The sequence below is a fragment of the Chiroxiphia lanceolata genome, chromosome 3 (assembly GCF_009829145.1).
Source record: "Chiroxiphia lanceolata isolate bChiLan1 chromosome 3, bChiLan1.pri, whole genome shotgun sequence".
Lineage (NCBI taxonomy): Eukaryota > Metazoa > Chordata > Aves > Passeriformes > Pipridae > Chiroxiphia > Chiroxiphia lanceolata.
In genome coordinates this window covers 32,240,814-32,258,286 of record NC_045639.1, presented here as the reverse complement: position 1 = coordinate 32,258,286, position 17,473 = coordinate 32,240,814, and the positions used below count along the sequence as shown (strand labels likewise).

The 17,473-nt window shown below is 43.2% G+C and overlaps 1 long non-coding RNA gene across 1 annotated transcript; it reads left to right on the top strand.

Annotated features, from left to right (window-relative positions):
* The first annotated feature begins 10,187 nt into the window (after positions 1 to 10,187).
* On the top strand, positions 10,188 to 15,520 carry LOC116784198. Its single transcript, XR_004355994.1, has 3 exons — positions 10,188 to 10,254; positions 14,636 to 14,816; positions 15,130 to 15,520. It is a non-coding gene; the product is annotated as an uncharacterized LOC116784198 (long non-coding RNA).
* The last annotated feature ends 1,953 nt before the right edge of the window (positions 15,521 to 17,473 follow it).

Below are 17,473 nucleotides of genomic sequence, written 5' to 3'. Positions count from 1 at the left end.
CTTTTGTACATTTTCTGAGCTTAAAGCTAAAATGTGGTGTAAAATGTAAACTGTCACATAAATGTAAAATTTATGGTAAAATATAGTTTGCTCTTCCTGTCACAGTAGGTCTTCCACCTCCATTCTCTTATGTGCACTTGCTTCTTGTTACAGTCTAGTTTGCAAATCTCTTTATGTGGCAGATCTATGCACTTAACTCTGGGACTTTCCAAAGAAGTGGGAATGAAGGCAGGGCTTCTGTCCAGGCTCTTGTGCTTTATGCCAAGTGATGAAAACAGGGCCATCACGGTTTTTCAGAGAGCAAATTGAGTAAGAATGCTTGCCGGAAGAGATCTCTTCCTCTCTTGCTGCTTTATGCTATATAATGATTTCTAGAAGCAGGGTAATCTTTAACTTGTCCAAAATCTTAAACATAAGAGCCAAACAAAATATTTACTGCCATCCAGTCTGGGAATATCATCTTTATGAGGAGAAGGAACATTGCTATGCACAGTGATGTAGTGATGTCACATTTTTATGAGGGTTGGGTTTTTTTTCCTTTATAAAGTGACTTTTATCCAAGTGGAAGGAGTTTGTCTGCAACAACATAAGAGGAGAGTTTATTCAATGTCTTAAAATAAATGCAATTTCTTCTGCTGGCCTCTTGTGATTGAGAAGGCTAAAGGGGTGGCTTTCTTCATGTCATAGAAACCAACAGTTGATAAGCACGGTGCTGGCTTATCATCGTAAAGATATGTAGACAAAGGGTTACTGGCTGTCCAAGAGTTTCTCCATGTCGTGGGACTTTTGAAGCAGATTCTTCAGCAGCAGTGTGGCTTTTGGTCAGACAGGAAGAGGCCAGCAATATAGTGGTAGTTCAAATACAGTAAGTACTCCACTTCCTCACCTCACCTTTAAAGACGTTGTCTCCAAAGGAATTTATGTGACACATAATTTAATGTAAACAAGGAAGATAATTGCTTTCTTAAAAACCTGCACTCTCTGGATTGAGTGATTTGTGTCCTCTCCCGAGATGTGGTTTGCTTTCTTTTTGGTTGGTTGCTTTTTTTTGTCTTGTATTTTCTACAACTGTTAGCAGTGCAGACCATTGAGTCCCAAGGAGACAAACAAAACGTGTGCCAGTTTGAGTTGAAGCCCATAATCTCTTTCCAAATTTGGAAATTTGACATATTTCTGATTTCTTGCAGATAATTTTTGAATGTGTTTATTTTATCAAGCCCTTGTGTTCAAGGGCGAAGAAATATAGCTTTGAATATTATGTTCATGTACACAAGAGAGAAAAGAAAATTATTTTCTTTCTGTAAGCCGGTTCAGCCATGGTCTGTGATTTGTCAGCACTGTGGAGGGTCATCCAGTTTAGACAGAACTGGACATTTCCAAGGAACAGAACAGGATGTCACTGACCATTGAAGAATTAGTCCTTTTCCTTTTGAATAAAAATTAAACCTGTGCTCCCAAGTGTGAGTCTGCTCAGGAGCAAAGAAGTATCATATTTTAGATTAGAAACTTATGTCCCAGTTGCTTATAGCCTCCAGAGATTTTACGGGACTGTTCTCAAAGAAATTGTATTCCCTTGTTTCAGATGCTTTGGGATTACACATTGTAGACGTTCTGTAAGGCTCTGTTTTCTTTTCATACTAATTTGTGTTCTGTCCTTGTCTGAAAATGTTTTGCCGTTTTTCTTATAATGCCTTACTATTTTCTGCTTCCAGCTACGAAGAAACTTTTCTTGTCCTTTGGGCCTTTTCTGGTCTGCTGGATGCTAATGGATGACATGTATATCTGCTCCAGAGCCTTACCCATGCAAATAGCTTGTGAAGGCTGAGGCTGTTCCAACCAAACATGATTAAAAGTCATAGGAATAGAGATGGAAAAAGCTATTAGGTCAAGTAGTTCCCACACGCACCCCCTGAATCGGTACAGGTTTGTTTCCAATGGTACATTTTTGGTGCTTTCCAGAAGGGGTCAGTGCAGGTCAGCGCTCGCTTTGAATCCAACAGCCCTTCCCCCTTCCTGAAAAATTAGGAAACCTGAATCTAGTGACATGTAGGTTGCAAAACGTCTAGAATTTATGTTATAGCCTGTAATTTAATGTTGGGTGATCAAAAGCAGAAGAAATGTGTTCAGGTCCAACAACTTATCATCCAAGACTTTAAACAAGGAAAATTACTGAGCTCTTCAGAATTACTTGTTAGGTATGTATGTATATTAGACATTACAGATCCTGAGAATTGTTCTGGGGATGCTTAGTGGTAGTGAGAGTGGCACAGATTCACAGGTTTATCCTGTTGGATTGTCCATACTTAGAAAGCATGTATTACAATGATATTTTGTAGTTACATAAACAAAAGTCTGGATAATTAAAATGAAATTTCTGATCATAAAAGACCAAAAAAAGTAACAAAACCCCTTTTAAGTCTAAAGAAGGGAAGAGAATAACAATCATGTTTCACTGAAAATACAGTTCATCCTACCCAACCACTGACATACAGGAGCTTCCCTGAAGATTGTCCAGTGTCACGAGTCTGTTAGGGCGCAGAGGCTCCTGCAGGGTTCATTGCACGCATGTGAACCGAGTGTCCTGGTCGAGAGTGGTCACATCTCATCAACAGGAAAGCCTGGCCTATTCCACACAACAACAGTGTCCCCCAAATGCCTGTGTCCATGAAGAAGTAGCAGCTAGCTTCTGAAATAGATCTCAGAGGATGGAGAGAATGGTATTGGGACAAAAATTAATAATTGGAAGTGGGGAGGGGGATGAAAAGGTGGCTGGAGATGGTAAGAAGGAAATGCTGCAAAGAGAGCAGAGGTAGATGGCACTCTGGTAGAGGAACGACCGACTCACTTGAATATAACTTGTTTATATTTTTAAGGTTTTCTTATTTTCCCAGTGGATATGGCTATTTTTCAAAGTAAAATAACCAAGTAATAATTTCATTACGTTTCCTTCCAAGATTTCAAGCTAAGTGTAAACAAGAAAAATCCAGTGGGAAAATTAATCCAACTTCCTTTTTCAAGAGTGCTTCAGTTCTGTTTCTCCCCTCACCACTCTCCTTATGTATTTTCATTGCTACTGTTCTTATACCCAGTATCTGTGGCATTGTTGACATCAGCTGCAATACCTCAGTGATGGCATTTATCAGAGAGAGAAGCCTTTAGGATCACTGAAAAGCACTTCTGATACAGAAATGATAAATACTAATGACTTTTGATGCTTTGGGAATGTTCCATATGGGCAAGTCAAAGTGATGGAAAACAACTGAAGAACTTGCATTGGATTTAATCTCTGGCAGTTAATATTTGGGCTGCATGGGAGAATCATAAGGAACAAAAATTCTGTAACAACACCATGGCAATCAGACAGGCAGACTTCCAAAGCTTTAATTTTTCCAGATGTTAAGTGCCTTGATTTTCCAGCTCAGGTGAAGGAGAGACTTCAGAAAAACAGACAGTAAAAAACATTGGATTTGTAAGGGTTGGTTGGCATAAAGACCACTGCATCGCTGAGTGTTCAGATACCAGTGTGCTGAAACACAAGCAGTGCTAATATGCATTAAATGAAGTCAGAGGCTTTATCTGGGACATAAATCAGGATATATTTTATAAGTTTTAAAATACATTTGTATGTTTTTACAATAAATATGCTGCATCTTCAGATGCTTCCAGGCTGCATTTTAACGAATGCCGAGTTTGCCTTCAATAACAGACAAGCTTGTAAAAATGGCAAGGATGAGCAGGAGACTCAGAGTCCGCTGGTTCATTCACATTAGGAAAGCCCTGGGGTGGTCTTTCACTGGGGAGCCATGGAAGCCTGAAGCCAGCTGTCTGCATCACTGTTCTGTGCTGTTGGCTGCAGAGTGTAGAGCCTTGACTCAGTTTCTCTTTTGTTGTCACCAAAGCTTGAGATTTATTAGAGAGGCCTTGGGACAACGTAGACAAAACCAGTCATGTTCAGTCCTTCCTTCTGCCAAACTGATGTATCGCTGTAGAAACTGCTTTATTGAGTATTTAGTGTGGACATCTGTAAGCTTCATATCCCTGTCTCTGAGTGCAGGAGGATCCACAAGCTCAGCTATCAATCACTACGGTCAAGAGTTATATGAGACTGGCTGAGTGCAAAGCAGGCTCTACAGCCCCTTCCAGCCAGAGATCAAACACCTAGACTTTTAGTGAAGTGGTATTTTTTAACCAGGCATGGAGTCAAGGCTGAAATAGTTTGCAGGAGAAAGTGCCAGCTGGGTTTATACTTCATGAAAAGAGTAGAGGCTCTGTTATAATGACAAACTTTGCAATCCTCTTCTTGCTCATCTTCCCATTTTTCACTCCGTGAGATTGGAGTGGGGGAAGCCCATGCTGTGCTCTGATGTTGGACCATGATGGGACGTGATGGGGAGATCTCCAGCAGGGTTTTACTCTTATGGCTCCTCCAGCCAGATGGCTTCAATCTACTGACCAATTCTCTGTGCTTTGTGTGAGGTCTGCATGCAATTTAAATGGAGCCTGTTCTCAGCTAGTTTTGCCTTTTCTTTGCCCCCCTCCCCCACATGCACATATATTCCCATCTGACCCTTTTCATGCTTCCCCCTTTCTTTAGCCTTTCGGGGAAATTGTGCTGGCACCATACAACAAATATATCAGCTGGATTCGCCTCAAAGTCCTTCAATTTTGGAGGCTTTCGGTCATCTAACTCCTCCGAGTATTTCTGAGAAGAGCGCTCCCTTAGCCAACTGTGCTGTTGATGTAGTTCTCAGAGTGGTATTTCTTTGTGATGCTGCTGTTTTCCAGCTGTTTAATAGTTTAGAACATGGCATTTCATGTACACACCTATGCGTGCCACCACCGTCAGTCCCAGCAGATTTTTCTAATACACAAAGCACTGTTATCTGAACTTCTAATCATCTTTGCATTCTGCAAATCTGGAAAATATGCATTTGCTCTCTAGGTTATTCTTTTTAAATTTTCCAATATTGTTCAGCGTGAAAAACCTCAAATATCATGACAAATAAAAGCAGGGAATGCCCTTCTCACTGCATTTTTTTCACTTAGCACTAAAATTGCACTGAGTAGTAGACAATAGGAGACAGTCTTATTAGGCAGTCTTGTAAAGAGAAGACAGTAGAAGACAATAGAAGAGTGATAACCGTACAAGACAGTAGGACCTCTCTGTTTGTTTTGTTTAAGTCGTCATCAAGCTTGCTTCCTGGGCTGGCATGTGGGAAAAAAGATCAGGTGGGCTGGAGTGATGATTGTTGGTCTATTAAAATCAGTTTTACTTCATCCCTAACTGTCTGTGCTTTCTGCTTTGCGGTCTTTTGTGCTGCATTCTTAGTGAATTCTTTACTTTTATTAATCGTCGACCTGGAAGAGGCTTGGAGGCTTCTAGAAAGCTATAGTGTTGTCCTCCTTGCCATCAGGTGAAAACACAATATACTTTTGCATTTCCCTATGGCTTCCTCTGTGAGTCGTAGCTGGCTGGATGCCTTATCTGTTTAGAGACAGATAAAGGAAAAAAGAATTTCCCTTGGGGAAAGAAGGACATGGTAGTATTTTTTTGATACTTTCCAAATCTCCTGGTACATTGGATTATAGGATCTACATGGGTCATGTTGTGCAGTTTAAAGAGCTGTTTCACTGATGAGGATTTCCAAAGTGTATTGCAGTGTGGTGCTTTTTGTAATTTAATTTCTGTCAGTTCTTTCCGGGAAAGGCATTCTGTGTCTGTTTGTGTGAGTGACAATGACAACCAATTCCCATTTTGATATCCGAGACATGAAAATAAAATCCCCTCTTGAGCCCAAAGACACTTATTTCTGGTACCCTGCAGATCTAGTATATAAACAAGAAGGACTCTGCTTTTGTATGTGTCCCCCCCAAAAACCCAGCAAAACAAAACTGTTAACTGTAATCTCACTGAGTGAATCTGAGAAGAACATGAGCTTGGCATGCAATAAGAAAGCTGAGGCAGTACCCAGCAAAGATGAAAGTGATATTGATGACCGTAGTTTAATTGGGTTTTCATAAAACATGCTGTTCTTCACATTTTGGCTAATGCTTGATAGTTTCTTTTTATGAGTCTGGCAAGACAATGAAACTTCAAACCATTTGCTTTGCAACTGGAAAAATGAGCCAGAGAGATATTCAGAAGAGCACTAGGACTCTTTGTCTCTTGTATTAAGGAAAAGCACTTCAGCAGCAAGGGACCGAGAACCTCCTGCAAACATACAAGCACAGTTTAGCAGTAAATCAGCTCAGCTGCAATCCTCACCACATGATATTCTGTAGTTGCCACTGGGGAGAATTCTGCTCATCTCCAGACAAGATTGTGACTTGAGTTAATATTTATTTCCGTTTTTACAGATGTGCTGTCCAGTGATGGATGGGGTGTGTTAACCTTCTACTTTTTCACACCTGGTCCACACCTGTTTGGGATCTCATTCCCTGTCCTACTGGGCAGCAGCTCTTGAACTTTGTTGGATCCTGGATCTTGGGCCAACTGAGGGTGGTGAAAAGCTTTGAAACTCTTGGTCAAGGGACTTTTTGTTTTTAAAGTCAGAGAGGTTGGTAGGTTTTGTTTTGTTCTTGAATGAATATTCATTCTCATGACAAAAACATTTCACAATAAGTTGTTTTCATTTGACAGCTCTTTGGCAGTACATGTGTGAAATAAATTGGTTTTCTTGTAGTCCAGTTCCTAGTGGTCGAGAATATCCCTGTCTCAAAAAGGCTTTGGACTTTTGTTGCACTCATTGACAGTTTAATCAAAAAAGCTGTGGACTAAGTATTCCTTAGAGTCTGAACTCTCTAGGGAACGTAGAAGTCCACCCCCCAGCACATTGTGAAGAATCTTGTCTTGCCTGTGCAGCTCTTTTTGAGTAAGAAGGGGACTTTAGACTCCAGGGCTGTGGATTCAATAGCATGAAATTCAATACCAAAATTTTAAAACAAAAAACAAATGGTATTGTTTTGAATCCTTTTATAGCATGTTTTTTTCATTTGCACTGCGGGAGCTTTAAATATTAGTATGCCAGCACTAGCCAAATTTAGGTTGATCGAGACTAGAGGAGAGTTCAGAGAAACCTAGCTAAACTTACTGAGGAGGAGGCTCCATGGCAAATGAAGTTCCTTGTAGAGTGCCAGAAGACAAAGCATGATCTGGGAGAAAACTAATTTGCTCAGATGTCTTGAATTGCTCTAACTTAATTCTTCTAGTTTAGGAAAAGATCTGAGCAGCACTACTCAGTGCATTTGTAGTATTACTGTCTACTTGACTGGGCAGTGTGTGAATGGCAAGTATGTGGAGAGTCACTGTAGTTATTAATAACATAACTGAAAGCCAGAATAAACATGATGTTTCAGGCTTTTAAACTAATGTCAGTTCAAATTTGGATGGTGGACAGGCTACTAAGTGGATTTTAAATCCTCCTCTGTCTAGTCTGGTAGCTTTTTCAGGAGGTAAAATACTGAACTGTGGAGACCTTGGGACTGCTGCAACAGAGCGACTCACATATTCCACATCTGCTGGTCTCTGTCTGTATGGACTAAAGAAGGTGGTGAATTGAGACTGAGGTACATAGAAGAAGCTGTGCTGTGAATGAGGGATAAGAACAATTGGGATGTCATAAGCAAAGGCCAAGGTGTGCAGCAGAGATGGGTTGTGGGATCACAGACCTGAGGGGTGTTTAAATTGTGAGTAGACCAGCATGTCACTGTTGCACTGGGGGCTATCGATCAAGGCTCAAAGATAGCTCCTGGGCAATATGTTGTGGTCCCAGGGCAGAAATAGTAGGGGAGCTGCAGGTCAGCAGAGATTGTTGTGGTGACGCCAGGGAAGAATAGAGAAAGAAAGGGAGTTGCCAGTCAGGAATGAGGGATGCTGGCAGAGCTCAGTATTTGGAGTAACTGGTTAGTGCTAAGTGCTTTCTTCTTCCTTGGATGCCATTATGTGTCAGTTTTTCCTCGCTGGGTTTCTTTTTTTTTTTTTTTTTTCCATTTTCCTTTAAGAATCTGAATCCCCCTGAGCAGCAGGTGATCCTGACTATAATGTAGAGGAATAAGCTTGGGAAAGTTTTGTCAAAAGAAAGCGGGTTATAAAAACAACTCTCTCTGCATGGCTTGAACCTGTCAGCATGACGCTACCGACGATGCAGCTGGAGGGGAATGCGACAGGCTCCACAGCCCTGAGACAGAGCAGCCCACATGGCCTGCTGATGTTATGGGCCTGGCGTGGATTTGGGGAAGGTGTGCCCGCTTTGCCAGGTGGGCCATGCATGGAAGTCAGATGCTAAAGTGGCTGTAAGCCTATAATCAGACTAATCATTTTGAATCTCAGTTCTGCCAAGAGCTTGAGAGGGGTAAGGAAAGTGCCTGAAAGTCCTGCTGGGCTCATCTCCAATGTACAGGGTGCTTTTGAGTGTCTGCTTTGGGACTTATCTTTTGGCCCCTCACAAGATGAAAGGACTCTTTGTAAGGATAGTCCTCTCTGCGTGTGGCTGCAGCATGAAGTTGTGCTGGTGTCCAGGTGTGGGGTAGTCAAATAAAGCTAGAAAGAAAGTGGCCAATGGCTGGGGAAGTTTGTGTGAAGTGGCATGGGATGCTGGTCTGCCCAGGATGTCTTGCTGCTCGGCTCAGTGTCAGTAGCCCTAGAGCAGGGGTTGCTGGAAACATTTCCATCCAGACAAATTGACTCTGTTTGTTCCTGTTGGCTTTGTTCCTTTCTCTTTTGTGTTCCAGAAAGGGAGAATTTACCCTCTGCAAATGCAGGGCTTACACACAATTTTCCCGGAGCTCATTTAGTCAGCCAAATCAGCAGGAGCTTTTTGGAAATGACAGGAGCCAGCTGAGGTCAGTTTTGATCTGGTAAGAACTTTCCTAAACCAGTATTGGTTGGGAGTCACTTTCTTTAGACCAAGTCAGTAGGAACTAAAGAGAGCTGGCTGAAAAGGTGTAATTCCTGGTGAGGAGTTCTTGGATGAAAATCACTTCCTAGATGAAGGAGTCAGGGCTATGCTGAATTATTTGCTGCTAGAAGAGTCTTTGTTCTCAACCAGCTGAACTAGACTAGTCTCTTTAAGTTTTTTTCCAACTTTCCTTATTGTATACTAAGACTCTTTCCAAACAGACGGCAATGGACCTATAGCTTTTGTGTAAGGAGTATCAGAAGTTATTATGCCTTTTGTGGGTGCCCAGAGGCCAGGCTGGAACCTTCTCTGCTCACAGCTGCTGTCTTAATTCCACTGTGTGGTCCTCAGTCCAGTTGTATGGAGGCTTCTCTTGATCTTCAGAAATACTGCAGGAAACTATTTTCTCTCACTGTCCTCAGAGCTGTCTATTTGGAGAAGAGGTGTCATATCATAGCATGACACACGAATATATGCAGTGCTATCTTCTGGCACATTTGGCATGCCATGTCTCTAGCTGTGCAGTAGTGTATGTGAGCATGTCCTTGTGTATATCAGTTGAGGTAGCTCACCCTATCTCCCGGGATGATTTTGCATTCTGTTTTCTGGGTTGTTACATCCCGATGATGGCATAAATTTTCTCAAAGTGCTTCCAGGCTGTCCTGCTTCTCATGTGTCATGTGATCCATGTTCTTAAGTGACTAGCTGGAGATGCAGATCTCAGCTCAATTCTCTGCTTTGCCACAGGCTTTCTGTGTGACCTTGACAAGTCATGAGGTGATTTTTCCAACATGTTTTTCTTGTGAGCAATTAAGGGGCACATTTTTAGAAGCAGAAGTCAAACTTCAAGAAAAAAGCAAGAATGAGCTTTTGTGTGTTGGCCAGTCATGAAGTACACAGTACCTACTTATGGTCTGTGTGTTTTTATTTGAGAAATAATAGCTTAATTACCATATGATCAGGAGCATAGCTACATTGGCAGAGACACCTAGGGGGAATATGGTCTGCATGTCTAGAAGCCTTACTGCTGGACTGGGCATTGTTTACTGCCTCCTTTTCCCAGCCTAGGGCCATTTCCTTGTTTACTGAGTGATAAAAATGAGGACACTATAGAGTGCATCAGTCTGGAGACATCTGCATCAGGAGTTTTTCTGGCACAGTTACATCAGCAGTCCTCTTTGGCTGGGTGAGCTTTGCGGTGTGGGACAAGCCTTAGTCTTTGAGTTCCTCAGGGACTTAACTGGCTATGGTGTATAATTGTGCCTCTCTTCCCTATAGGTCTGTATGAAGATGGAACACATTAAAATTAAGAGTTGCACAAGTTGTAGCTGAAGGGACCATTGAAAAACTTTGATAGGTACAGTATCATTCAACTAAGATTTCATAAGATGTTCAGTTCATAAAATGACTTGAAACATGTGCACTTAATAAGTGAATGTGCAAACATGCAGAAGGTGGAGAGAAAGAGCAGTTCAACATTTCCCTAATTCTAAATGTCCTTTGCAATGCTACTAAAGACACTTGTGTTTATATCCAAGGAAGAAAAATGTAAAACAGAAAAGCATTAAGGTGATCTGTTTACTTTTAGCTACTCACCTGTCTTGCACAGTGTTTTGGTTATTGGAACTTAGTTTTGTCTCTCAAACAGAGTAAAGTCATTGAATTGCGGATTCTCAAGGGGCAAGTGTGGACAATGGCATTTTCCTGTAAATTTGAGGCCTTTCAGCTAATCTTTATTAGTCTCTGCTATAGGGCTAGTAGTTCTGAGACTTAGTAAGCAATTATGTTTCTTTCAAAACAACATTGGGAAATGGGTCCAACTTTATGCTTGAAAGTTACTGCTGGTGGAAGCTCTGTAACCTGATCCATTTCTCCACAGATAAGACTGTTTTTCCAGTGTGGCCTGTAAAAGCAGCTCTTTCTTTTGGCCTGAAAACTGATGGCCCAATTGACGTACCACCTTTGGATTCAGGGAGAGGCCCTGATCCCACTGTTTTCAGAAAAAAAACCCCATTCCTTGTGGCTGCTTCTCTAAAGTCAGCATTTCACATCAGTGCATACTTGGCCTTTATATCTTCAAGGCATCTTTTTTTTTTTTCCCTTCCAGATACTTGGGAACAGGAGGTTCAGAATGTTTGGTGATGAAAAAGCAGTGTGATGCCAGGGGCTGTATTGCTGGCAGCATAACATAAACACCTTTGACTTATAAGCTGGTGCCAAATGAAGTTCTCAGAAAGCCACGGAAAGACTACCTGGAAAATCAACAAATGTGTTACATGCAAATGAGCCAGCTTCCTTTCTGTAGTTCTCAAAATGAATCCTTCTTCTGCAAGGTGGGTGCATTTTAGGGAGTGGTAAGTGAACCACACCTCTTCTTCCAAATTTTTCTCACTGACCCTCTACTGGGCCTTAGTTCTGCCAAGGAAAAGCCTTTTAAAGTTCAGTGTCAACAGTCAAGTGTTGTCTGTTCTCTGAAAGGACAACATGTATCTGAGGGATCTAAAAATATCATTCAATGTTGAGAACTAGAGAATTTATGTAGTTTATAGGGACCCAAATTACACAGAGCCAGTAAAATACAAAAATTAATAACTTTGTCCAGTAATTAATTGCTGGTAGCATGTGAGGACAGTTTTCAGGAAAGACTAGTTTTCATTCTTGGTTTCCTGAATTGATATATGTCTGTCCACTTACCTGCCTACCGCTGCTGGACAAGCACAAGACTATTTTGAAGAATACAGACCCTGAGTTAGATTTTGAGTTAGATTCTTTGCATATTAGCTATGCCATGCACAGACAGCGGGGGGAGATCATTAGGAAGCCAAATGCAATTTTCTTGTCATATGGGACAGTCACAGAGTGAGTTATGGTATGCTATGGGCAGTTTTCTCTTATGCTATTGATGGATAAACTCCATGGACTCTTAATCTATGAAGAATCAGATAATAAAACAGAATTCTGTCAAGAGCTCTGCTCCATTAAGGCATCTCTCCCCCACCAGGAACCACTCCACTGTCCCTTTGCACTCACAGTCCTGACAATAGTTATGCAAAATGGCAGGGATGGAAAAAAGACTGATAAGTGGTATATACTTTCCAGGCCATTTCTTCCATCCCATCTCACTCCCTCTGTTTTTATAAATGGCAGAGAGGGACTGGACTGTAGTGTACAAGTCATGTTACTTTTTGTTGTTGGTTTTTTTTTCTAATAGTATACATTCTACACTGAATTGTGGTATAAAGTGCAAATGCTCTGTAAAGGGCTTTTTTGCCCTTCAATACAAAGATTTCAGTCTGTGCCCCTTGTACAGCTCTGCCTCTCTCTTCTAATGGGAGGCCTCAGCATGGGGAAACACATCCTAAGAAAGCAGAACAACAGGGCAGGAATTAGTCGGATGCAGAGGAGAGCAGCTCGATACTAACGGCCAAATAGGCTCTGACAGCCTCACACCAACGGGCCACTCTCCTCTATGGGAAGTTTATGAGGCCTTGGCTTGTGTGGCCACCTCCACTTACGAATGAAAATCAAAACCAGATTGATGTCCCCCTCCCAACAGCAGCTGCCTGATTTTTTGCATAAATCGTGCTCCCCGGCCCCTCTCCAGGGGAGCTCCATAAAATAAATGGATTCATTACATGCGGATTTCCTTTTCCTTCTTCTCTGGAGAAACAAAGAGCCTATTAGACGCAATATGGAAATGCACATATGCATGCACACACGTGCAGACAACATGAAAATGTGCACGTGCACATGCAGCATATAAGCTCCCTCCCATCTCTGTACCCAGACAGTGCCATAAAATACATGAAAAAATCCCTTCTCCTTTACAGCTCTGCTGAACACACAAGCCTGTATTCATTCACACAGATCTGCAGCTTAAATTCTAAACTAAAAAGGACAGGAAAGCCCAGGGCAAGTTGCTCCTTCCAGAAGGTGGAGGACTGTGAGTGCACTGAGTGGAGGTTATTTCCTTTTGCCAAAGACTCCCCCAGTGCCCAGGAGCTGTGTTTTTACCAAGAGCATAAGGGCCCCATCCTCCGCAGAGCAGGGCTCACAACAGGCTGCACGCTTGGGACACCATAACCGCGAGAGCTGGGAGGCTGCCAGCTTTCTCTCCAGCTGAAATAGAGGAAGGTGCTTTGTGGCTGAGAAGAGGCAGAGGGATGAAGGTAAGGAAATGGCTGGGTGCCCTTCATTCCTCTCATCTCCAGGTGGCGGCAATACTGGCACAGGAAAGAACTGGAAAACATACCTTCCCCGGAAAGCTCTGCCTGTGTGAAGCAGCCACAGATGCAAATCTCACACACCTGTATACCAGGGTGAGGGATGCACTGGAAACCCCTTGCTGAGCAGGTTACATGAAGTCAGGAGGTGCGATCACCTTCAAAATGATGCCCTAAGTCACTGGCACCAGGACAAGACTGTAGTACGTGGGCACGTTCACATTGTATGCTAAACTTGGGTCAGAGCCCGAGTTTGAGCACTAACTTGCTTCCCATGCAAATTGTGAACGCCCCAACCCTCAGGGCCAACTCCCTACATCTTCAGTCGGAAAGCCTTTGGGGCTCTAAAAGCCCAGCCTCAACAGGGTGCTGTGCTATAGAGCCAAAATTACAGCAGCAGTGGGAAACTGGTTGTAACCTTTACCAGCTTCTGGCTACCATCTGACAAGGGAGCCAGGGAGGAAAGGGAGGAGTAAGAGGAGAGCTGTTTTCGCTCCCTGGCACCAAGGGATGCTATACCCTGAGACAAGGGAGAGAGACTCAGAGCTCAGCTAGAGGATGGGAGGCAAACACGGTGGTGACATTTGCTGGGACAAAGCTCAGGACCATGCTAAGGATATGCCATTAGTGCCTGAGCTGGACTGAGTTTTGGTGTTCAAGGGAACATCAGTCTCCTTTTTTATCCAGAATCCATGCTGCTGTGGAGCACTTTTTAGTCTTTTGGCCTTTTTAGGAAGCAACGGTGTAAATTTAGGAGGGCACAGCAGCAGGCTGGAGGCAAGAGAGACCCATTCAAAATCAAGGGGTGGGGAGAGCAATGTAGACAGCAAAAGGACTTCAGATACACAATCCAAGACCTGAATCTCTCAAATCATACACATCTTACACAGTAGTGTAAGAAGATACTAGTGTTTTTCTCAGGCCTTCAATATTGGGCTTTAAGGTTGCAGTCAGGTTCCATTGCTAGCTTTTCCTGGCAGCTGTGAAGAGTAGGAACTTTCCCTTATATGATGTAAGTTTTCATATAATTGAGTGAGTCTGGGAGCTGGAGCTTTACAAAAAACAGTGACTCGAATGGGATGTCTGATGAAATCTAGGAAGTCAGCAGCATGGGGGAATGCAGACCCTGCAGAGGAGGGCTTCTGAAGAGCTGCTGAGCAGAAACCTTGCATCTGAGAGAAGCTAGCAAGAACTGAGACATGAGGGAGCTCAAAGCAGTTCACATTGCCTTAAATTCAGTATTCTAAGCCCCAAGGTTTCAGACATTTTAAGCTGGACCACAAAAATTTGTGATAACTCTAGAATCATGGGTTTTTGTAAAAGAATAAATGCTGCATTTTCTCTCTTTGCCTCTGGGCATTAGAGTTGCCTTCAAATAGCTTTTTGTAGTTTTTCCCTGCATTGAAGAAAACATGTTGCATTAGTATCACAATTTTTGGTTTTTCCCACACACAAGAGGACTAGAAACTTGTCTTATGCAGATAACACTTTTCTCACCTAATCATCTGTCATCAGGTTCTGGAGCTTTAAGGAAAAACAGGACAAGTATAATGAGATCCACAACCCATCACAAACACTGGCAATGCTACTTCAAATGGCTTCACTTCACTGATGTCAGCAAGGACTTTGTATACACAAATATGGAGATTGCAATCTTGATCCTGGAAACACTGGAACCTTGAAATGGTAAAACTGGGTGAGCCCTAAAATCCATTTATTCCCATATCCTGTCTCTGATTATCTGATGCTTTCTCTGATGCCTTTGCCAGATGCTTTAGGGGAAGGTGCAAGAACCTTGCAGCAGGCAGATGTAACATAATCTGTTCAACACTTGCCATCACTTTCTGGTTCCTGTCTATTAGAGATGGGATTGGGACCAGGAATATAAATTTTAGCATCTTTTCTGAAAGCCTTGTTAGTGATCATTGTTATGCTTTTTTGTTTCTTCTCATCCACATCATTGTCCAGTCTTTTTAGAAAATTGTTTGCTTAATTCTTGGCTTCTGCAGCTTCTTGTGTTTGGTACAGCTTAATCCAATTACAGATGAGTGAAAGAAATTAGTTACTTTGATGAAGTTTGGACCAGTCACTTCTTCATCTGATTGAGTATCTGTTCACCCTTGTGTGTCCAAGGACAGCAGCAAGTCTTTCTCGCTGTGAGTGTTTTCATCAGGATGTCTTGTGGTTGCAAGAATACATGGTGCTAGGGATTTGTGCCAGTGAGTCTCTTTGCTTGAGTCTCCCATGTACTTCATCTGCTTGCTTTCACAGACCCCGCTTCTCCCCAGTGTTTTTCTCTCCCTACACGTTACCTGACAGCTGAGTGTTACCTGAGCACTCAGGTTGAACTGAGACAGTCTCTGGTCTGTTTCCTGCTGTGATGTTTTGCATCAACATCTGCTCCTCTTTAGACTATAAGGTCTGTGGCAAGAATGAGCTTCTGTGTATGTATGTTTGTGTCTGCAAACCATGATTTCCGCTGGAACCTGTCTGTTCTGCTGTAGTGCGTACAATGATTAGCAATAATTCCTAATTAAACACCTAAATGCACCCTGCTCTGCCGTTCACTCTTTGTGACCTTGGGCCCAGGCTTTGTGGTGGGGCTCATCCCTGGAGCACAACAAGGCCAGTGACTTGGAAGGAATGCAGCACTCCTGATTCTCCATGGGAAAGCAGAAGGCACACTATTCTCTCTAGAAACAATCCTGTCTCTGGTCTCCCTCCTTTGCCCTTATCTCCAAGGGGATTTGTAGGCAAATAGGATCAAAGGCTCAGAGATGCGAGATAGACTGCCTGAATATTCACTGGCAGGCAGGGATAGGTGGTGCAGTTCAAGCAACCCATCCTCAGCTCACAAGTGAGCAAGGAGGAAGGATAGAGGCAGGGGATCAAGCCCTGACCCTTCCCTGACAAGTCACTCTTTTTTCTTACACTTGGGAGGCACTTGCTGCAATTTCTGGAACCAATACCTCCCCTCTGAATGGAAAATCCAGCTGGAGATGTGCCTGTGATATCTGACACTTACAATTCACGGTATGTTGGTTGCTTCTGCAAATTGGATTGGGAGCACAAACATCCCCTCATGACTTGCCAGCCACGTGTGGAGTTCAGTAGTCACACTGTGTGTGGGCTCCTTGGAGAGGAGAAAACTTTCCAAGCAGCAATGGACTGCGATGAGGGTGAGAGGTGGGTGCAGGTAGGGGTGATGACTCCCCAGTTTGGATCTGAGCAAAGAGGTGGGTGAGGTTTGATAACTTGCATATTTGCTCAGACGCAGGAGCTGGTGGGTATTTGGAGGTGAGGAGCTGAGCAGCTGGCAAAGGAGACGATCTAATGGAAGGAGGAAGGAAGATTTTGTCTCTGCTTGTGTGTGGCTTTTTTGGCTTACTGTTTTTGGCAGTCTGCCTCCAGGGACTGGAACTGCAGAGTTCAGCCTGGGCTTCCTCCTGGAGAATAGCTTGTGGCTTTGATCAACCACAGCTATGTTCCTCCATCCCTGCCTGCTCCCTGAGCATGGAGTTTGGCTATTCAGACAAGTGGCAGCTCGCCACAGGCCCTGCTGCTGTGACAGCCCTGCCAGAGCCAGGACTTGCTCTCCGGGCAAAGAGAAAGATGCTGGTAGGCCCAATTGCTTCTGTTGTGTGATGGGTTTTCAGCTTCAGTATATCAACTCTGCTGCCCAGACCACCCTTCAAGTCCCCATGTAGCAGGAAAGGGCCAAAAGAGCCTTGGAGACAGCAGTGTCCTGGCTCTCAACGGAGACCAGGCGAGTTTGTAGGGGAAGGACAGAGACAGAAATGACCAAGGCAGTTGGAGGCGACCATGCTGCATCTGCCAGCCTCTGTCTTCTATACCTGGCCTACTGAATGCAGCAGAAGGCTCCTCCTGTGTGTTTGTCATGTCCTGGCAAATTATCTATGTGTAGTCACTCCTTCCTCAACAGCTGGGGTGTGCAACAATAAAATCTGTCTGCATTTCAGACAGTGCTGTTTTCAGGTTCATCTATTCCCTGTTCTAGCTGGTGATCCCTGGAGAAGAAGGGTATAGTAATTATGGGAGAGTAATATTCAGGCTGCCCTTCACACCCACCACATACACTATGCCATGGGTTAGCTGATCTCAGGAATGCACGTTGAAAACCAGCCCCAGGTTGTCTTCTTTGGGCTGCAGCGCCCATCACTGTGATACTTGGATACCACTCAAACTGTTGAAGGCATGAAATCTCAAAGCTTAGAGTTCTTGCTGGCCTCTGGATGGGCCCACTGGCCCAGCCTGCATCCAGACACAAAACCCCGTCTATCCTCTGGTTTGCTGACAGGATGTTTTTTCCCAATAGTTTGAAGGTAGACTCAG